Here is a 21,997-nt window from a genome sequence, read left to right on the forward strand (position 1 = left end):
ATTACCTAGTGTGGTGCCTGGCACATAGTAGGCGCTTACTGTGTGCTCGCGTTGTTGCTCTCCCAGGAGTCTTCTCCCCTCCTTTCTGTGGTACCGCCTCGTTCTAGCTGCATACTCGCAGGACCACATCTGCTCCGCCTGGTGGCCTGTAAGCTTCTTGAGCATGGGAACTGCACCAGACCCATTTTTATGTTCTCGGTAGCACCTGACACAAGGTTTTGTGCATGTTAAGTGATCAATAAAGACGAAAAATTTTTGGATTTCATTTCCAGCCTTTGGGAAAGGATTGTGTTTTAAGTGCATAAATCCTCTTCGCCACTAGGGGGCACAGTAGGCCTTCACATGAGAGCCCACCCGAGCTTCTAGAACGTGGAAGAACCCTTGATGCAAGGTAACATTTACTGAAATGCTATTTCTTTTCTGATGGGGAGGAAAACAACACAATCCAGCTGATGAGTCTGAGGAACGTGGCGTGTCAGTGCCTCCGTCTCCCTAGAATGTGGCTCGGAATTCATAAATTTCAATCGGGTACCGTACGGTGGGAAGATACTCACTTTAATAAGCTGTAAATGTTCTGTGAGCTGTAAAATATGCTTATATTAGTTTTGAAAAATTTTCAGCTTGAGAAATTAAGTAAACGAAAACAGTGACTCATAATTCCGCCCCCACGCTCTGTTTCCCTTCCCGCCGGTCCCTTCCTGCCCCTGTCTGCGGCGCGCGTCTGTTCCTCATCATTGTAATCCCAGCACGAATGCCCTTTTCCATTCTCTTTTCATTTCCCTGTGTCCTCATTTGGCTCAATACGTTTGAATACCCACTGCACAGAAAGATAGAATTCAGACTTTGAGGCCCTTTTTGAAGGAAAAAGCACAAACTTTGTCTGCGGGAACCAAGCTCAGGCAGCCCCTATGGTCGCCCCATGTGCTGAGCCCTCTGCTGGCCCCGAAAGGGCTCCCAAAGGCACATGGCCTGCCTCTCGCTCCCACGGACCTACTGTGCGCGTGGGAAGATCCGGCGTTCTGAGACGCGGGGAGATTTTAAATAAAATGTATGAATTAGGTGTTGTTTGTTTGCTTTATGCAGTAACTGGCTCCAGGAGTTCTTTCAATAACAAGCTCCCTTAAATACGCTGAAGAAAACTTTTCATTTTTGATCATGGATGTAATAGATGCTTCTTGTGAAAAACTTTTTGAAGATGCAGAGAAGAGTAGTGTGAAGGAGCACCCGGGACCACCGAGCGTCCTGGCCCTGAGTCGGCAGCTCGTTACCACCAGGCCTGCGGCGGGACCCCTGCGGCGGGACCCCTGTGGCGGGACCCCTGCGGCCCTCCCGTCTGCAGAAGTGGCACCCCTTGCAGGGCGTGTGCAGTTTTGATTCTGCTCCCCCGTCCCCCATCTTTTGTACCGTTTGTCAGGGGCATTTTTGTACCTTGTTAAACCCTTTCCCCAAACATACTTTCATGATTGTCTCAAATGCCAAACCTTGCTTTGTCACCTGCGTGTTCTTTCCTGTCATTTCCTGCTTCGTTTAAGATAGCGCTGCAGTGAACATGGCTGTCGGTTAAGGCCGTCGTCTTTGCTGCCTGAATGCAGTTAAGATGGGCTTGGGTTTCCATTCAGGCTTTAGCTAAAGCCTTTGTGTGTGGTGAGCGGAGCCTGCACAGATTCAAACCTTCAGTGCTGTTGCTGGATGAGACTCCTGGGTTCCTGTTCTGTATGTGCTGCTTGGGAGCTGTGTGACTTAGGGAAAATCTCTTAGCCTCTCTGATCCCCCAGTTTTCCAACTGGTAAAATGGGGATAATGGCTACCTATTAGGGTTGTTGCTGTGGAGAAGAAAGGAGAAGATGCAGGTCAGTGCCTCGCACACAGGAGGGGCTGCAGAAGTGTTCCCAACCCCCCGTCCCTGTGGATGAGTTACAAACAATTAGAGAAAAAACAAGTCGGCCAGAATCTTCCAAGTTAATGTAACTCTTGTTTTTGTTTGAATCTTTTCATAGTCTATGCACACACGTTTTTCGAGAGTTTCAATGTCAGTGTTCCTGAGATACTTTTGAAATGTAAAAAGTTTCTGGGGTTGTCTGTCCCAAGCCATTTCCCCACTCCCTTTTCATGAGCTGCCCACTTGGAAGGTTTGCATCGGAGGGCTGGGTCCACCCTCCAAATGGTCATGTTTAAACCGCGATGGAGGAGAAGGCAATTGCATGGCGCCCAGCCTGTCACAGCGTTTCTGCGTCGGAGGCGCTAGTGGTGCTGGGAAGCCGTCTAACAGCAGAGACCCAGGGGAGCGAGTCCATGGGCACTGGAGAGACGCCCGCCTTTCTCCAGCTGGGCCCCCTTCCTCGGGCCCCTTCCCACGTGCGTCTGAAGGAAAGGACTTTGTTCTGGGGACTGAAGACCCAGATTGGGGTCTCACTGTGCCGCTTGCCGGCTGTGACCTCTGACTGCGAAGACAAACGAGAGGATGGAGACAGCCAACCATCCCCGAGTGATTACCACCTGTTAGGCCCACTTGTCAACACTCCATCTCATCTTCACAACAGGCCAAGAGGCTAGGGCTGTTCTTATTCCCATTTCACAGATGAGGCAGTGGAGGCACAGAGAGGGTAAGGGATTTGTCCATTGTCACACAGCTGGTAATTGGTACAGGCAAGATGGGAAGATGACTGTCAGTCTACAGAGCCTAAGTAAAGAGAGCTAAAACCCCGCTCTGCTCGCCTGCCTCTGAGAGTAAAGGATGGAGAGACACCTCCCCTCGCCCAAGTGGTGCCCAAGCCTGTCCCAGCTTCCAAACCGTGTGGTTCTGGAAAGGGCAGGAGGGAATGATGCGTGTGCTGGTTGGCTTTGCATTTTTATGTGTTGTGGGGTCCCGCTGATTTATCATTGTTAGCCTGTCTGCTTGTGTTAGGGTATCTTAGATGTGCTTTGTAGAAAGTAATCTATCTCAGGTTCAAAGACAAGGAATTTCTGATCCAAGTGCCAGAGTGAGGGTTCATTTCAGTTTTGAAAGAATTATTCTTGATGGCTTTTACACAATGAGATTGAGAAATGATTTGATGTGTGGTGCGAGGAGTCATGGGGCATTATGCAGATGATTGGCAATGTATTCCAGGCATGAGGCAGATCAATTGAAAATGAGAGACGCACAGCTGGGGAGGAGGGTCGGCTTGCCAGGGTGGGCGTTTGGTGTTTGGGGAGTGAATGATTCACAGTGCATCGAGGGTAATTAGGTGACGGCAAGGAGAGAATGGGTGGTGCGTGCGTGTGTGTGCGCTTGTGCACACAGAGATCATCTGGTGCCATCTTCATTTCACAGAGGCCCAGAGAGGGGAAGACACTTGCACACAGCCAGGTCAGGTGGCAGTGCGGAGCTGGAAACTTGCGTAGGAAGTGTTCGAGTGCTTCCCTCTCTGGATGCTGTGTGCTCCTCTCCCTTGCCTTTGAGTGTTACCCTTCCAGGGTCAGTTCACGGTCATCTGACCTGTCCCAGGGTTGGGAGTGGGGGCTGCAGGCTGGTCCACAGCAGGGCTGCTGAGCCTCCGGGAAGAGCTGGAGATCCCGAGCTGGAACCTTCTTTTCGTGGGAAGTGAAGTTTTTTTGACACTCCTCTCCCCCGTATGAAAGCTGTGACGTTTCTGGGGCCAAGAAATGAGGCATTTCCCACTTCTTGTGTGCTTGCCAGAAGGGCCTTGCAAGATTGCGCCTTCAGAAGAAAACCTTGGGTTGAAGGAGGAGTAAGAGAAGGAAAGTGTGGCAGAGCCCAAGCTGCGTCTTCTGCTTTCGGAAAACTTCATTCCGTGTGACTTAAACTGTTGAGTGCGCCCAGGGCAGGGCAGCGTGCCTGCTGGGGGCTGGCTGTCCTCAGGTGCCCAGCCGCAGCCAGTCTCGGCTCGTGTCATTAAGGGAAGAATAGAGCAATTTGGGAAAATGCTTTTAATGTAATTGAGAAATGCAGATTGCAAAATTGGCACACTTAGGAGTTGAGACAGTCCAGTAAACTGTCCCTCGCTGCCTTAGCACGTGGACACAGAAGGCTGTTAAAGCTGCCCGTCTACTCCAGTGCTGGCTTTGCCCTTCTCCTTTTTTTAAAAATGAGTTGTCTTAATTTAACTTTGTTTTACCATAAAAGTGGTAAAACTTTGGGAAAAAATGAAAAAAAAAAAGAGCAGAAGTTAACACTGTAACCGTAGACCCTCAGGCATAGTGAGCATTTCGCACACAGCGTCTCCTTCCAGTCTTTTGTCCCATGTGTGTCAGCTGGCTTTCAGGTACTTCGTTTTTGTAACTGGCATTTAAAAATTACGGGATGGTCATGTCCCCCTCAAATTGCTAGTATTTTTCCCCCTCCAGAGAACGGGTGAGTAAGTCACTGCAACCTCTGCAGACCCTGTGACGGGGACGTGGAGCAGGACTCAGGGACAAGGCAGTGAGAAGCGGTCAGAACATGCCTGTGAGTGAGGCCGGTGGTGTCAGCCCAGGATCCCTGGGAGCCTACCTTCACATAGCCTCCCTGGACAAGCTTCTGGAAGTTTCCTTCCTTGACAAGGTAGAAGAGAACATGCCTGGAAACCTCTCAGAACTCTGTGGCCCTGGCTGAGACCCGGAGGACCAGACAGGCTTAGAAACCTGGCGCAGACGTGGCCCCGTGGCTCTGCTCTGCCAGGGGGCTCGAGCTGCCTCCAGGTGTGTCTTCCCACCAAGAGGGAGGCCCAGGGACTCGGACCCCCCATGGAGCGGGCGCTGTGGAGAGATGGGGACACCCCGGGCTGTTCCCCGGGTGGGGCTTTGACTTTGGGACTCTGGTTGTTGGACGGCCTGGGTGTCTCTGAAGTGAGCGTCTCATTTACTTGTCTTTTCTCTCTGGTTTTCTCTGTCTTTGCCTTTCTGTTTTATTTTTCTGGGAAATTTCTTCCACTTTATCTTTCAATCCTTCTTTTTTTCGATTTTGTATTTCTCATACGCTCACATATGTAAACTTTTTTACTGAAGTATAACATATTCATAAAAGTGTTCTGTGCTATCATATTTTTACGTTCCAAGGGGTTTCTTGTTTTCTGAATGTTCCTTTGTTTAATCTAGTATATTATTTTTTATTGCATATTTACGAGGTCTTTTCTTAGTGCTCTGAGTTCTTTGAAGCTTTTCCTGTGTTTTCTGAGATGTTTCTGTCCCTTCTGTCTCTGAAGGTCCTTTTGTCTTGATTTGGTGTCTTGTGTTTCATGTTAGAGATTTTCTGCTGTTCATTCAGAATCAGGAGGGAGGCCCGAAAAAGCTGATCTGACCAGAGGCTCAGTGTGTGTGTGTGTGTGTGTGGGGGGGGGTGTGTGTGTGTGGGTGTGTGGGTGTGTGTGGGTGCGTGGGTGTGTGTGGGTGCGTGGGTGTGTGTGTGGGGTGTGTGTGTGTGTGGCTTGTCCACAGTGAGGTTGCTGTAGGTGACGAGGCGGCAAGCAGGTGCTCATTGCAGGACCCCCAAATGTGCATATCTCAGGTGTTTTCTCTCAGCCTGGTCCGTTTCCCAGAAAGGAATGGGCAGGCTGCAGTCTGGCGTCTGAGCTGGGGCCTCAGTGTTTAGCATGCAAACTTCGCTCTAGCCCGTCCTCCCGCTGGTTTTGTCGCTCACGTCTTGTGCACAATTTTTCCTCTCAGTGCACAGATCTACTTCATTCTTTTTAGTGGCTCCGTAGCCTTCCATTGACGGCACACACCATCATTTATGTGTAAATGTGACCGTGTCTTCTTACCCTGGAAGGTGGTAGAATTAGCACTTTTTTAAGCGTTTGCTACTCTAATGGTATCTTGTTTGAGAACCAAATGAGTTCATTTGTGTGCAGCTCTTCTAGAAGGGGGCTTGCCACCTCGTTAATGCTAAATAAGCGTGTGTGGCCGTGGTTCCTGTCCATTAATCTCCTGTAGTTTTAGTGTTTCTCTCATCTGGGCAATTTACATACTAACAATATTGACCTGTCAGTCATCATATCTCCCCCTGCCCCCGCCATGTGTGATGCGTTGTTTGACTTTGAGTTTTGGTATTTAATTATTTTATTTTTTCTTACAGAGAAAACCTCACATTTTTTGTGCCCAAGTCTGCGGACTTTTCCCTTTGTGTTGTCTTGTGGCTTTAGAGCATGGCGTGTCCTCGCGCATCCCAAGATCTGATAAATAGTCACCTATATTTGACCTTCATCTAGCAGTGATTAGCTTGAGCCAGTTTCAATTCTCGTCATCTCTGGCAGGCTCTCCGTGGGTCCGGGGCAGGCCGTGCGCCCGTGATGAATGTGTGCTGGGTGCCAGGGATCGATCGGCATGCTAAGGAGCTGCGCTGCTCCGTGACGCTCCCCCTCACTGACGCTGGCTGCTAATGATTTAAAATGACCTTCTTCCCATCCAGCTTATTCCGCGGGGCATGGTACACCACTGCTACCCAAACCTTTCCTTGGAAAAGAAATGTTGTTTTTGACCATAAAAGAAATACACATACGCTATGGAAAAACAGGAAGGTATAAAGGAAAAAATTGCCATCATCTTTCCACCCAGAGGCAATGACTGTAGACTTTTTGGTATATTTCCATCCAGTCTTAAAGAAAAAAAAAGGAAATTGAACATCATTGAGTTCCAGCTATACATGTAATTTAAGTCCTTCCCCTGCCCCCCCCCCCACCCCAGCTAATGCCCCCACGTACGTGAGCAGCAGCTGTTAATGCCGTAATTTATGGCAGTGGTTTCAGCGTGGTCTGCACTCTCCTTTCCTGGGGTCTGTTGGGGTAAAAAGCATTTTCATAATAGTACCTAGGAGTTATTTGCCTTTGTCACTGTCACTCTATCATGCATGTGCGTGGAGCTTTCCAGAGGCTACGGGACACGTGCTGTTGCGATAGATTAAACACAGAAGCACTTTTGAGAACCCAGCTGATTTGTATTAAGCCAGCTATTAAAGAGATGGCAAAAATGTAAACAATGCCTTCTCCCTAATTTTTTTTGTCTTGGAAAATGTAGTTATTTTTCAGAAGAAATATGTTATTTATGTTAACACGTGGTGGGTTTATTATTGTTACTTTTCCAGAGATCAATACGTATTTTTAACTGTCCTCAGTTTTAATTTCTAACATGCTACATATGGATAGATAAAACCCGCATGCACAGCAGATCTTTGGGGTCCTTGCTAACTTTAGAGGAAGTAAAAGGGAACGAGAGATTTGAGAACCACGGTTTTATTTACGTCTGTGGTTCCATCCCGGGGGGACGTCCGTGTTGGTAAACACAGTGTCACGTCCCAGCTCTGGTGGATGTGTGGCGGTTCAACCCCAGCCGTGTGGCTGCCTCCTCCTGCTTGGTTAGCTCTCCAAACCGTGTGACCAAAACATGATCCTGGAGGGTCCCAGCCTCCCTCGGTCCCCCTGGCCCTTCTCCCTGCCCTCCCTCTTGCCCTTTGTGAAGATGATTTAACTGCATCACAAAACTATGGGGAGAAAAATCTCCCAATTCCAACAGACACTAAAATTGTGATTGTCCTTTTAACATCCGCCCATCAGTTTCTGGTCCGTGTGAGCTTGTGTTTTTCTCAGAGCGCGCAATCTTGCAGCTTGCTTTCCCACTTAACATTCCCCCCCAGCCTCTCCTGCCACAGCGCCACCAGCCGCCTGGGCGTCTTTGGAGGGTCGTCAATTTTCGCTGGTTCCATGATGCTCTACTGAGTTGATTAACTGTAATTTACTTAGCTGTCCTTGGACACTTAGGTGGTTTCTAATTTTTGCTATTATAGATAATGCTGAAGTGGTTATCTTCATGCATGAAACCCTTTTCTGTTGGATTATTTCTTTCAGATTGATTCCCAGAAGTGGGACTGCTGGGTCAAAGGGTTGTACATTTCCATGGGTCCGGATGCGTCTCCTGTCAGATTGCTTTCCAAAAGGATTATACCAATTTGCACTGCCACCGCAAAGCCTGCGTAATAACCAACTATTTTGCTGAACTGTCATGCCTAGAATTTTCCCTTGGAGCCCCGAGGGGGCAAAGGCCCTTATCTAAGTGAGTGTGATCTATAATTATTTAGACTAACACCAAAATTGCTTTCAGAACATTTTTAACCTGCTGAGTTTAGAATTCTAATTCACAGGCACGCTAGCATTAAAAGTTTCACAAGTAGCAATTTCTCTCTCGCGACTCACAGTGTGTTTACACAGCTCCCACAACCCGAGGGAAAACCAAAGAGCTTTTATAAACAGAAGTGGGCTCTTTCTGAACTAGTTGAAGTGTTATTTTTGAAAGGTACAAAAACACAAATTAAAACACATTTTCATTGTAACCTCTGGCTAGAAAAGTTGTTTGTTTTTGTCCCGGTCTCTTCTTCCGTTCTGCTCTGGCTCAGGTGGACTCTGAAATGCCCTGCTTCCTTGGAGTCCTGCCACGGGCCCTTAGCCTGGGGTGCACGGTGGCCATCCCTGGTGCTGGCGGGGCTGCGGTGGGCAAAGGAATGCGACGTAGTCTGGTTCTCTCCTTGGGCAGAAACGGGACTAATGGTGGAAACCGCAGGGGGAAGAGGTCAGTGCAGTGTGGGGAGGAACTTTCCAGCACTCAGAGCTGGTCAGCTTGGGGGGTGGACTCCCTGGAAAGAGGACGAAGATGGAAGAGTTGAGTGCAGGTTGGAGCCCACGTTGCCAGTGGGCTGAGAAGTAGATGCCAGTGTGGGTGAGGGATTCCAAGGCCCCTTCTGGAATGGTGCATGCCCTTGGCCAGGGCCCACAGTGGCTGCGCACTGCCCTGGACAGAGCCCGAGCTCGGCCCTCCAATATGGCGCCCCCGCCCGCTCGAGCCTGGCACGGTGCTCGGCACTCCGTGAGTGTTGGGAATGAGGCGGGCACAGCCCTCCCGATTTCTCTGGCTTCCGCTTTCTCATCTGTGAAATAATTACCTCTCAGGACTGTGCGGATCAGCTGAGGTTAGACCTGCGAAACCACTTTGTAGACTGTAAAGCCTTACAAATGGAAGGCATTATCAGGAACTTCGAGCCGGGGTTTATGCTGTAATTGCCTCCTAAGCCGCGCTCAGAAGCACCGGAGGCTTGCAATCCAATTTGACTCCAGTTGCCTTGATGCGTTGAACAAATAGTCTGGTGCGCGCCCATTGACGCCAGCAGGCCTCTCCAGGAGCCGGGCTCTTCTAGACGTGGCTTCCTATTTTCCGGCTCAGCAGCGTGACGTTGGCTGCTGCTGGCTGAGGTGGTGGACTTGGGGACAGCTCAGCTGATAAGCCAGGCCGTCTGGTCTTGTTGCTGGATGGCCAGTGAATTCCTTGGGCCTTGTTTGAGGCTGGCTGTCTGTGGTGTGAGCCGTGGGGGGGTCCCAGAGGTGACCAGGTGCCACAGAGTGTGTGAGAGAGACAGCTCTGGGAGTTGTCAGGAGACCTGGTCTCTCCCCTTCCCTCTTTATTTGGTCATCCGTTGGTCCAGTGGGGCTCAGAAGGGACCAGATACACCCTTGCTGGCCAGAAAGTTAATGGGGAACAGGCCTCAAAACAGACTGGAGCGTGACAACATGACAGGCCCTGCAGGGTCCACCTGTGTTGGGGATGTAGGTGGGTCTGTTGGGGAGGGGCAGAGGCCGGCACCGCCTTCAGGGGATGGGAAGGTGGAGCCAGAAGATGAGGAGATAAGCAGCCCCGGGTGGGGAGGAGTGCTCTGTGCGGCGCTGCCCTCCACGCTGCGGGGGGAGGCCGCCGAGGGCAGGTCTGGGCAGTGTGGGCTCCACTGAGGGGGCCGGGTGGGGCCGGCTGTGGGCCTTAGGGCTGCTGCTTTCTGTGCTTGTGCTGGGCCGGGCACCGCGCTGGCGTTTACACCTCCTTTACCCACGGCAGGGGCACAGGGTAGTCAGCCGAGCACAGAGTCCCACTTGGGGCTCAACCCCGGCCCCGCGCCTTCTCACTGTGTGGCTTTGTGTAAGCTCTTTAACTCTTGGGACCTTAGTTCCCCCATCAGTACAGTGGGCATAACAATAGCATCCGCCTCAGTCTTCTGAGGATTAAACAAGAAAGCCCATGGAAAACTTCACGAGTGTCCCAGGCGTGTAGCGGGCTCTCTGTAATGTGAGCTGGCGTCATCAGCCTGAGCAGCACCTTTATGCCCATTTCACAGATGAGAAAGCTGAGGACCAGCGAGAGCTCTGAAGGACACGCTGCTCCTAAGCAGAGAGCTGGTATTTGAGCTCACCCCTTCCTGCCTCTGCCTTCTGGGGTTGTTCCGTGTCACCTTCCTGCTTGGGAACTCCAGGAAGTAACACGTCAGTGTGGGCCAGCCCCTCGTCCATCTGCGTCTTAATTAGCTCTCCTGTCAATGGGAAGAACTCTACTGTAAGTTCCATGATGGGAGGGGATTTGTCCTCTTCCCTTGTTGTATCCCCAGTTCCTGGACGCGAGCCAAACACACAGTAGGTGCTTGAAAAGCCCTTGTGAATGAATGGCTAGCACCTGCTCGGTCTACGTACTCCTGTGGGCCTCGAACCTCAGGGGTATGGAGGGTCTCAGGGGTGGTGTTGTCCACACACCTGGACCCTGTCTCCCACCTCCAATCTGTGCAGGAAGCGTCCCTGCGAGGTGGGCCAGGTTTCGGAAGGGGCTCTGAGGACCGTGGCTGGGACTAAATCAAAGTGAAGGCTGGGCCCCATCTGTTGAAGTGTTTGCGTCTATGCTCCCGGGTAATGGGCTCGGGCTGACGCTTGCAGCTGGCATGTTTGTTTATTTATTATTTATTTATAAATCATAAATCCAGAGAGGATTTGAGGAGGCTTACAATAAAAGATACAAATACGGCAAAGCTGTTAAAACAAAATAGACCATGAAAAGCCACCCCGAAAAGGAGAAGGAGGCACGTAAATCAAGTTCAGAGCCGACCGCCCTCACGGGGCTGGCGTGCCTCTGTCTCGCCCTGTGTGTTCCCACAGCCCCACGGCAGGGGAGAAGGGTTACGCAGTTCTTCCTGCCCGAGTGAAGCCAACATAAGTGGCCTCCCATGGGGCCGTGGGCTGGCAGGATGGTGGAACTCAGACGAAAGGCAGTTTCTTCCAGGGCCGTGTCTTAGCTGCCCTGGGGTGAGATCCGAGGGTCAGAGTGGACCCCGGGGGGCATTTCTGTAGAGATCAGCCTAAGGAGTTCACGTGTCTTCCCCGGAGGCGAGGGTGCAGCAGGGCCGCTGGCCGCTGGGCCAGACTGCCTGGGCTGTTAGTCACTTTTCTGCAGTTCAGTTTCTCTCCTGCCAAAAGGCGGTGAGCGTAATTACCCAGCTCAAAGGGCCACTGAAGGTTAGCTGTGATGGTGTTGGCCCGGACCCTGGCACTTAGAAAGTGCGGTTGCTGTCAGTCTGACCTGGACGAGCTGTGATTCCTGCAGTGAATGTCCTCCTGGGCAGGTGGCTCAGGTCCCTCTCTCAGGGCCCCAGGTTCAGAGGAGGTGCCGCCGGACGGGGTGGCAGGATGGGTGCCCTCGTGTGCCCTCAGCTCTGTCCCTAGTGACACTTTCCACATTGAGCGTGGCCTGTTCATTACTGCTTAAAAACACTTAGGGAGTTCGAAGCGAAGGGAACATACTTTTTAATTATTTCCCCGCTTGTCTCCAGCAATGCTGTTGTCAAGGAAACCAAAACCTTTGAAAAGCTTTTCAGCTTCCCTGTCGGAAGAGGATACTTGTGCAGTTATGTTGTCTGTGGAAATGGACCTGTCGCTCTGTAACAAAATCTACTTCTTTTAAAAGGACTTGCTTCCTTCACTTCTTACAAATAGAATCTATTTGACCTTTTAACAGAAGATGGAAGGTTGTTACTGGTATTTTCTCTTTTACAAGAATTGCCTGCATTCTTGACTCAGTAGTGTTTCATTCATTCCACATCTGTTGCAATACTTGGGTGCTGGGGATGGGAGTGGGATGCAGAGATGAATACGGCATCTTGCTCTTCCTTGAAAGACTCCTGGACTCTGGAAAAAAGAAACGGGTAGATAGGTACTTACAATGCAGCATCATAACTGCCCTGGTGGGGTGGAGGATGAAATGCTATGGGGCAGAAAGGACAGCCCCCGGAGAGGGGCAGTGTCAGTGAGAGTCACAAGAGGTCTCAGAGGATGGATAGAAATTGTTGAGCAGCAAAGAACTAGAAGAACGTTCCAGGCAGAGGGAACAGACTGTGCAAAGGCTGCAAGGTGTGGAGGAGCATGCTACCCTCAGCTGGCTGCAAGGCTGGTACTGTGGCTGGCGGGTTGGATTCATAAAGCAACAGGAGCGAGACTGTGCGGAGAAGACGTGCGGGGCAGGAGATGAGGAGTGTGGAGTGTGATGAGGTTGTGCAGGCACATGCTTCAAGGAAGTTCTGTTTCCGTTGGACAGAGCCCTTGCTCCTCGATGCGTGGAGGCATGTCACTCCTTATATCCTAGCTTCGGAGGGAAGGGACACTGCTAACTCGTTTTGAGTTTAATAATTCACCTTTTCTGCAGGAGTACAGCTTTTGCTGTGATGTTTCAGCCAGCATTCCAGGAAAACTTTATGGTAGTTAAACCCTATGCAGGGCATTGGTTTCATATGGAAAAGATAAGTCATTGTTGGAAAAACAGGAATCTTCTTTTTAAGCAGTCCTTGTTATTTTTCTTTGAAAACTTTAAAAAATAATTTTAGATTTATAGGAGAGTTGTAAAAGTAATGCAGAGTTCCTGTCTACCCGTTACCCCACTTCCCCTCCATCTTAGATGACCCTGGGGCGTTGGTCAGAACGAAGAAAGGAACAGCCATGCAACTCTCTTAACTAGGCTCTGGACTGTTTGCATTTCACCGTTTCCCCTACTGTCCCTTTTCTGTTTCAGGAGCCAGGGCAGGATCCCACGATGCATTTAGAGCCCTTGCATCTCTATTTGTTAATGATTTGGCCTTTTTTTGGTGGGGGTGTGTAGTGGGCACAGGGAAGGGACTGAATCTTGTCTTCATTTGAGTTCCCTGCGCTGACCCAACCCCCGTCATCGTCCCTTGCTGGTGTCCAGGTCGGGGACCGACCGCCGAGCTTGGACCGGACACCTTTTGGTGTTCAAGACCTGTTCCCTGTTGAATCATGAGCAAGACCAGCAGAAGGTTTGCCCATTAATGAGGCTTAATGAGCGCTCACTTATCAAGTGCCACCTGTTCCTCGTCTGAATGGTTGCTGTTTAAAGTGATAATAGCGCCCCCATTCCTCATCTTATTTCCTTCTGGATGTAACCCAGCCTGACCTTTGGGTGCATGTTGACTGGGTGTGTGTTTGGAGTTGGCGCTCTCCCCGAGTTGGCCCTTCTGCTGAGCTTTGCTGTGGTTTATTCATAACTGAGTGTGTCTTGAGGCAGTGCCTGAAAGTTGAGATGTGTTACACTTAAGGAGTGAAACTAGAACATTCTTTGCTCCCGGAGAGGTGCACACCTGTAGGTGATCTGCCCTGTCCGCATCCCTGCTCACGATGCTTCCTCCTGTCCCTGACCCTTCCTTCTCTCACACTCCTCCCCTCCGCTCACTTTCCCTCTCATGCTTTCTTTTCCATCTTTGTCTTTACTTTTCCATTCTGCTTTCTCAGGCCTTCCTCCGTGCCCCGTCCCTGGTGCCTTCTCTTCTCTGCCGCTCCTCCCTTCTGCCCCCTCCTTCCTCTCTCTCCCCCTCCCCAGTTTCAATTCCCTTCTTCCATTCCTTTCCTTGTGACAGGCCAGTGAAGCTGTTGCCATGGAAACAGAAGCCCAGCAGAAGCTCCCCTCTGCTTTCCGGATGCTTCTAACAATGATGACGCAGATAATGTTGAGTTCTAGAATCAACTGAGCCCTGACCTGTGGCCTCCGGAGTCCCTTCATTTTCCAGAGGCCAAACCGGTGCCACAGTTCATAATTCTGCTCAGTAAATGGTCATTTTTGATTTGGAAACTCCAAAATTTGAGTAATCCACTTTCTGGTTGCTCCAGAAAACTAGTTGCAACCTATGTGAAAAATACTCAGTTGGATTTACTTGTATTAATGGAGGGGACGTGCTCTGTGCAGGCCGTGGCACTGCGAGTTCCTGGGCGACGTAGACTGCACGTGGGAGGCAGGTTCTGCACCGTGGCGGAATTCCTGGGCTGGGTGACCGATGGCTTGTAAAGAGTGTTGGGGACTGTAGTGGTTAAAGTTCTGCACGCTCCACTTCAGTCCCCAGGAGTGGAGCCACATCACCCGTCTGTCGGTAGCCATGCTGTGGTGGCAGCTCACGTAGAACAGCTAGAATATACAACCATGTACTGGGACCTTGGGGAGGGGAGAAAGAAAGAGGAAGACTGGCAACAGATGTCAGCTCAGGGTGAATCTTTCCCAGCAAAAAAAAAAAAAGAATACTGGGGCAAAGGGAAATTTGGTTGGAACCTTAAAAAGTCTTCAGATGCTTAGTTTCACTCAACGCACGTTCAGTGAGGACTTGCCAGTTCCAAGACGGGTGCTCCTCCCCTTGAGAAGTTCCTACTTGGGTAACAGAGCCGAGGTTTGGGTGCACATGTGTGTGTGCGCTTTACCGCAGAGAACATTGTCTGATATTTGTCATAGTGATCTGGCAAGTCCGGCCGTGTCAGTTCTGTGGAACAGCCCATGCGCCTGCACGTGACGAAGGCTTTCGTGTCCCCTCCAAGGCTGCGGGCTCCCGGGCCCTCGTGGAGCTGGTTCACGGTGGCGGCGGCTCGTTCCTCGTTTGTCCAGGCTTCCACGCAGGCCCCGCTTGTTGGCATTAGCTAAGATTTGGAGTTTTGCCGTTCAGCCCACACCAGCTAATAGCCCGGCAGGGGAGAGTTCGTTCATGGATTATATTTTAGTTAGTGCTTATTCCCAAAGGTAACTTTGCTTAATAAAAACCTTAAGCCTTTATTACTGTGCTTATGAGTACCCTGGCTCCGGGGTGTAAAAATAAGACTTATAAAATCCAAACATTATTGGTGGGATGCAAAAACATTTTCATTAATAGAGGGTGTGATAAAAAGCAAAAGGACTTTCTGTCTGTGCCTAAATGGTCTTCCTGCACTTAGGTCTTTTTATTTTCATAATCATTTCGAGCTGATTTAAATAGCGCCCTTTCAGGAGTGAATTGTAAAAGAAGGAAGCTTTGGTGTGTGAATAACTTTACCACTACCCACAGTATTTCTAGCCAGTTGCTATGACTTAAGTAGATAATGGACCCACACAGCAGTCACTAATGGATGATAATCTGGAGTGTTTTTGTTATTGTTGTTTTTATTTTAGAAGAAAGGTTTGAAATTAGCATAGTAAATCTCTGTGGGATCTTTGCAAATAAAAGAATATTCACGTTAAAAACAACTTTCAGGAAAGATGTATGGTAATGAATAAAACATCAGTGAGTGAAAATAAGCGTGTTTAATTATTCAAGTAGAAGTAGTAATTTAAACTAATTATTGCTTGCGGATTTCATAATTCAGTTTTTGTCTTGCAATAATATTTCCTCTGGGCCTCCGGGGCACATCGGCGGCTGCTCTGTTCCTGGGGCAGGGGGCCTCTTCCCCTCCCCCGTGGCCTCAGCCTCTGCTCCCAGAGCGTTGGCCCTGCTCCTGGCCAGCCTCTTTGGTGGCTTCAGTCCCCCGTGGAGCCCCCTTGCACCACCAAATTAAGCATTTTCTTGCTTATCACCTGCTGTAATTGCTTCAGGAGTCTCAGACCAGTCCTGCCCCTGAGTTCTAAGTGTCACAAGGCAGGACCTCTCCCTTCCCCCCCGTGTCTTAGACTTCCCTGTCCCTTCCGCAGGCCTGGAGGGGTGACCCCCAGCACGCGTCCCTGCGTCCCTGCTTCCCATGAGGCAAGTCCTTGCCCGCCCGGGCTGCCTCAAGCTGTCTCCTCTGATGGACCCGCCTCCCCTGCTGGAGTTGGTCTCTTCTTTCTCCCCACAGTTTTGTACCAGCAGGTTCAGCAGGTTCTTGTGGTCCTTTAAAACAAAAAAATTGTTTAATTTTTTTCTTTTTTTGGCTTTTCACTTTGCTTCTGATTCTAAAAGGAAAACATGTCCTTATAGAGAAACTGAAAAGTACTGGAGGGTCTAAGCAGTAGGCGGATGATGCACCCCCGGGAGCGGGCACCTGGCCCTCGTCCTGGGGGCTCTGTGCCCGGCGCGTCCAGCTCCTTCTCTGTGGTGCCTGCTCTCGCTGTCTTCTCTCTGGAATTGTGGGGTGGCATCCCAGCATGGACTCCTGGGAGGGGCTTCAGCTCCTTCTCAGGGGGCATCTTCCTGGGGGCTGACTGGCATTGGTGGGTGCTGGTGAACGAGTGGTAAGTGCTGAAAAGTACTTTTGCTCGATCGTGTGAGGCTTTTAAAACCCAGTTGTTACTGCTACTCCCATGAACGCCCATAATGGCATGGGAGGTTTTTGCTGCCTGGAACAGATCTTGACAATTCAGGTGAATTATTATTCTACCCCTCGGAAAGTAAAGGGAAAGCTTTCTATTTGTAACTTCTTCTCAAGTACCCTCTGTCAAAAGGTAGTGGCATCTGCTCTCCTGACATATGACAGCCATTATTACCTTGGTATAATCACACACCATTCCATCCCACACCAAAAGCTTTCCATCCATCACGTCAGGAAGGACAACCTTTACTTAAGACACTTTTCCCCCCTTCCTTTGTTATTGCTTTTTCCTGAAAAAAACAACCCTCTGACTTCACAGGCATGATCTGGGCAAGCGAGTGACTCATTTCTTTGCGGAGTTATTACTGTGGACAGGGACAAGACAGGTGGGCCACAGGGGGTGGAGTGAGCAATGCATCAGGGGCCAGGAGTCCGTGTTTGGACCCACCGATCACCAGCTGAGGCCCTGAGCCAGTCAGGCCAGCTCCGGCTTTGGTTTCTCACAGTTCAGCTGTGATCCCCAAGGCCCTTTTAAGCCAAGTGGTTTTGTGATCTCCTAGCTAATTTTAGCTAAATGAGGTAGTGAGAGAATTACAGGTGTCCCCCCAACTCTTCCCGCAGGGTCGCTGAAATGAGCTTTCCCGGTTCTGAACAGGTTTTCTCTCCGTGTGCCCTCCAGAGGAAGTCATCAAGCAAGCAGAGAAGTTATAGCACCTTGTGACCACCATGAAGCAGAGCCACGGGCTGAAATAAAATGCCGTGGGGGTGAGACCTAGGCGGCCAGCCTTTGGGGGCACCTTGACGTTGTGCAGGTCCTTCCCTCTCTGGGAATGGACAGCTGAGTTGTGCTGCATTTGTGGGCCTGTCTTGCCTAGCTCAGGGCTTCCATATCACAAGTTCCCCATAATGGCTGTCGGGGTGAATTAAACTTTCTCTCGTAGGTCGCATCTGATCTCCCCTGTTTGATTTTAAGCCTCCTCAGGGGAAGAAGCCGTTTTTCCTTGTTTCACTTAAAAACTTATTTTTAAGAGTGGAAATACATGAATTTGGTACAAAATTCAGAAGAGACAAAAGAGAAAAATGGGTCTTCCTCCCTTCCAACCCCTGCCACCAGGTCCCCTACCCTGGATCTGGAGGAGCCACTCCTCCCCCATCTCTGTATCCTGGGGAGCACCCAGCTCCGACGCCGGAAGTGAAGCGGACTTGGACTCCCTGGAATTAGAATGACCTGGCTGCCTTTCCAACCAAAGCACGTGTGGCCAAATATTCAGGGAGGGAATTGGAGGCAAAAGCCTTAGGAATTATTGGGATCAATGGGACTCCCGCAAGGGACTGGGCAGACTTGGCCTTCTGCCGGGGTTTTCTCTACCTGGGGCCCGGGGAAGGCCCGCAGCCTCTCCCCCGACCCTGTTTCTTGTGAAGTGGGGCTAGAGCCGCTCTGCCCGCAGGACTGTGGTGCACAGTCAGCGAGATGGCAGCCCTGAGTGATGCCTGGAGCTTGGCACAGGCATGGTGGCTCCTGGCTCCTTCCTGGTGCTTAACAGTGATGATGGAGAATGAATATGCATCATTTTGAAATGATAATATGAAATCGATGTGGAGGTGTGATTCCATTAATAGATTGCTGATGAACTCAACATTTTAGGGGCCCGTTGGCTGCCCAGTGTGAAGCTGGCTGGAATGAAGCAGGATGGCAAGCCTGCTCTTCTAATTGAAACGCACATGAAGTGCTGGGCCCTCAGACTTCCATTGAGATGATTGCGGCGATCAATATTCCAGTTTGCTTGGCGGGGCAGCTTCCAGGGAATAAGAATGGACGATGGAGCTAGAGAAGCACTGCCAAATGGAGCATTAAGTTAATTCCCGTTGGCCTGGTTTCTGGCTCGCCTGAGGGAGTGCACTGAGTAGAAGGTGGCTCTGCTGGCGCACACTCTGCCATGGACTGTGTCTGGTATCACGAGAACTCAAGGGGGTGGCTCCTCCCGAGACTGAATTTTGGTAGCAACGACAACTCCCATGTGTTGAGATCCCTCCATGGGCCTAGCTCAGTGCTTGGCGTCAGACACACAACTGATCTTCCTGAAACCTCTGAGATGTCGATGGCATGCCCATCCTGCAGTCGAGGACCCAGGGGCCCGGGAGCATGCTGTTAGCAGGTGGCGGAGCTGGGACTGGAGTCCAGGACTGTGTTCTTGCCACTCTCCCCTGCTGACCCGAAGGAGCACGTCAGCTGCTTGGATTTTCCCAGTGCTTAGAGGCTCCAGCTTGGTGAAGACATGTGGGGCCCAAGTTCAAAGCAGAGGACGGAGCGTGGAGGTTTGAAGTCCTCAGTCTCACATTGCTGGGTGCATCCCAGCGCTGAGATCTGGAGCCATCAGCTTTGGAGGCCAATTGGACTGTTCAGTACTGATGGTGTGGGCTTGACTGAGGAGCGAAAGGCAGGCGTGTTTCCTGTTCTTGGTACCCCCAGGAGGGGTGTGGGGTACAGCTCAGTGATATGAGAAGAGCAGTGAAAGCAGCTGCTGTTGACTGAGCCTCACTGTGTGCTACGGTCTCTAGACGGATAGCCCCAGTTTCCACCAGAGTCACTTTTAGGCATTTTATCTTCATTTTGCAGTTGAAGAAATTGAGACTTGAGCTGGTAGTGTCTGTATGGAGTGTGAAGAGCTGGGAGTTGAGTGGGGAATGTACATGTGAGCAGGATGGGTGGTACCAGGTCCCTCCTGGATGGCTTGCCCAAGGTCACACTGCTACCAAGTGGCAGAGCTGGAATCCATGCCACACCTAGCTTCATTAATTCCCCTCCCTGTGCATCTCCAGAGCTAGGCCTGTCATATGCGTGCAGCCCGGATCCCTATCTGTCTCCATGTCCCCCTGACCTTTAAGGTCAGGGCCACATCTTACACTTCCTGTGCTCTCTGCCCTACACAGAGTGGGTGCTGGATAGGCATTTGTGTTGTGCATGAGTGAGTGTGTAAATGACACACCATGGGGATACAGAAAGAGGGGGCAGGCCCAAGTCATTTGGGCAGATGTGAAACATGATTTAAAGACTCGGTGATACATCCATAGATGGGCCCCTCCTTTCTTCATCCCCTTCTTTCTTCCTTCTGCTGATTCAGAACTGCTCTCCCAACAGAGTGCTGCTGAGCAGGACCACAGGTGCAGATGTGTGGGGAGGCTGACTTGTTAGGGAAACCTCGGGGAGCTTGTGCATGGAGTCAGCAAGATGGAGGCAGCAGTTGGGGCGTGGAGCGAGTTAAGCACAGAAGACAAAGTTTGCTCAAGTCCTTCCGGGGAAAGAAGATGGATGCCGGGCTGAGGCTGCAGTTAACATCTTAATAGTAACCAGAGAGTTCTGCAAGATTAGGCGATGATATATACGCAGTGCTCAGACATTTAATTTGCATTGTGTCCTATATTCCTGAGAAGTTGCTTTCAGATTCTTATTGATGGGCTCACATTTTTGGGGTAATTGTCCTCCTTTGACATGAATAACCCCCTGTTTACTCCTGGGTCCATGTACCTCTTGGAGTCCAGGAGGCAGTGAGGAAAAGCTTTTAATTCAAAGCTCCATCCATCTTCCAAGCTCAGGTGAGATGGAGATTGGAAAGGCAGCTTGGCTTGGATGAGCCAGGCCGGCCTGTTGGGTGGCGGTTGTCAGGCTCTGGATGGGGTGGGCAGTCACAGGCAGGGCAGATGGATGCCTGTGGGCTCCTCCACTTCCTTCTTCAGGGTGCCCTTGTTGGAAGCTAGTGCATTCCCAGGGCAGCTGCTGCAGGGGGCTGCTTGTACCTGTGAATCAAAGAAACCCTTGGGACCACATGTCCCCTGGCAGGGCTGGTATGTTCTTTCTGCAGGCTTTGGAGGCCACTGTCCCTTGAAGCATAAAATTATTAAGAGCATGGACTACAGTTTCACACTTTAGTGCGCAAACAGGCCCCTATGCCCAGTTTTGCTAGATGGAGTCTTGGTGCCAGCGATTGCCCCCTTCCCCGAGACCTTGCTGTGCCTGCTGAGCATCCAGACAAAGAATTCGAGGTGGGCCATGGGAAGGACCCTGGGCTTGTGTAAACCACATGTGGGGAGCACAGAAGAGAGCCAGTCCTGATGGGGGTGGGAGAAGGCACCTGAGCTGGCCCTGGGGGCAGGGGTGCGGTGGGGGAGGGAGAGAGGCGCTGCAGGCTGAGGGCCCCTGGGAACAGAGCGCAGGTGCCTGCCCGTCAGGCGGTGGCGAGGGGCTGGGGGAGAGCCTGTGGTCATGGCAGTGGCCTGCAGTGGGGGTTGGGGCTTTGTGAGGCATGTGGGTGAATCTAGAGGGTTTCCTGCAGGAACTGGGAGCCATGGAAGGTTGGTGAACTGCTGTGTGTGGAATTGGGAGGGAGCCCCCTGGGGAGAGCTCTCAGGAGGCTCCTGTGATGATCCGGGCCCTCAGGGTGGAACAGACAGGGATGGGATGTGTTAGCTCCGACTTTGGGTAGCTCTGCCTCTCCTCTCCTTTACTGCAGACTCCCAAGATTTAAGTAGAAATGTAAGTAAAAAATGCCTCCATTTACTGAAAACCCACTTTACATATATAAAATTCCCATATTGCGCAGCCCTATGTGGTGGGTGTTAGGGCTGAAGAAACCTGAGATGTGGGAAAGTCAAGTTCTCCATGGAAGGTCCCACAGCCCGGAAGAGTCAGGGCTGAGCCCCCCACCCCTTCAGCGGCGTCTCTTTTCCCTCCAGGGCCACCCTTCTGCGTCCCCAGTCTCTAAAGCCCAGGGCAAACCAGGCCATCATGAATATTTACGCAGGCCTGCATAGGACTCATGACGCAGCTGAGAGCCACCGAGCAGAGCGTTGGCTGACTCATCAGACCTTTTCCAAACACTTGTGATATTTTGCTACACCAAAGGAGCGAAAGTAATTAGCAGTTAACGCTGGTGATGACGCCAGAACAGTACGCAAACCTTCCGGGCTCTTCTGTGCCTCTGGTGTTTTTGTTTTTTTTTTTTTAAAGCTATGGGAATTATTTTCTTTTTAATAATATTTGTTTTTTTCTGATTATTAAAATAACATATGCTTATTGTAGAAAATACATAAATGCATTAAATAGGAGATAAAATGCATGAATTATTTTTCCATTATAGTCTTATTAAGGATGTTTTGCTTGTGCAAAGGAAATTTGGAGCAGTAGACTTATTTTATTTGAGGGGCCTGTCAGGATAGATCGGTGGTTTGCACCCTGTGCTTTGGGGGCTCCGAAGGCTCCGTGGAAATTTTCAGGGGCTGCCTCTGGGAAGGGTGAGCCGGGGGGCTTGAGACTCCCTCTCCCCCAATAGCGCTGTATTATGATCTCCTGACTGGGCTTCTTCACATGGCTGCGTTTGAGCAAACGGCTCCTTGGCATATCAGGTTGGGGACTCAGTGATCTGGGCCCAGCCTGTCATTTCACAAGTGAGGAGTCTGAGGCTGTTGGGAGATGTCTGGCCTAAGGTGACATGATGGCTTGTGATGGCTTGGGGCTGGTCTCTGTGCTTTCCGACTCTGCATTGCCTTTAGAACGTGAGTCAGTTAGAAATATTGACAGTTAGACTTGAGTGTCATTGTTGCCAGCTATGTCACCATCTAGAGACCCCTAGGAAACTCATCAGGGTCTCTAA

At 50.6% G+C, this 21,997-nt stretch overlaps 1 protein-coding gene and 1 long non-coding RNA gene across 4 annotated transcripts in view; one reads left to right on the forward strand and one right to left on the reverse strand.

Annotated features, from left to right (window-relative positions):
• WDR25 (WD repeat domain 25) overlaps positions 1-21,997 on the forward strand; it is a 137,188-nt gene that overhangs the window by 7,819 nt on the left and 107,372 nt on the right. The gene's annotated exons all lie outside the window — the stretch shown is intronic.
• On the reverse strand, positions 10,711-13,705 carry LOC138920571 (uncharacterized). Its single transcript, XR_011431975.1, has 3 exons — positions 13,415-13,705; positions 12,458-12,627; positions 10,711-11,954 (listed from the first exon to the last, which is right to left on the reverse strand). It is a non-coding gene; the product is annotated as an uncharacterized lncRNA (long non-coding RNA).

Source organism: Equus caballus, chromosome 24 (assembly GCF_041296265.1).
Source record: "Equus caballus isolate H_3958 breed thoroughbred chromosome 24, TB-T2T, whole genome shotgun sequence".
Classification (NCBI taxonomy): Eukaryota; Metazoa; Chordata; class Mammalia; order Perissodactyla; family Equidae; genus Equus; species Equus caballus.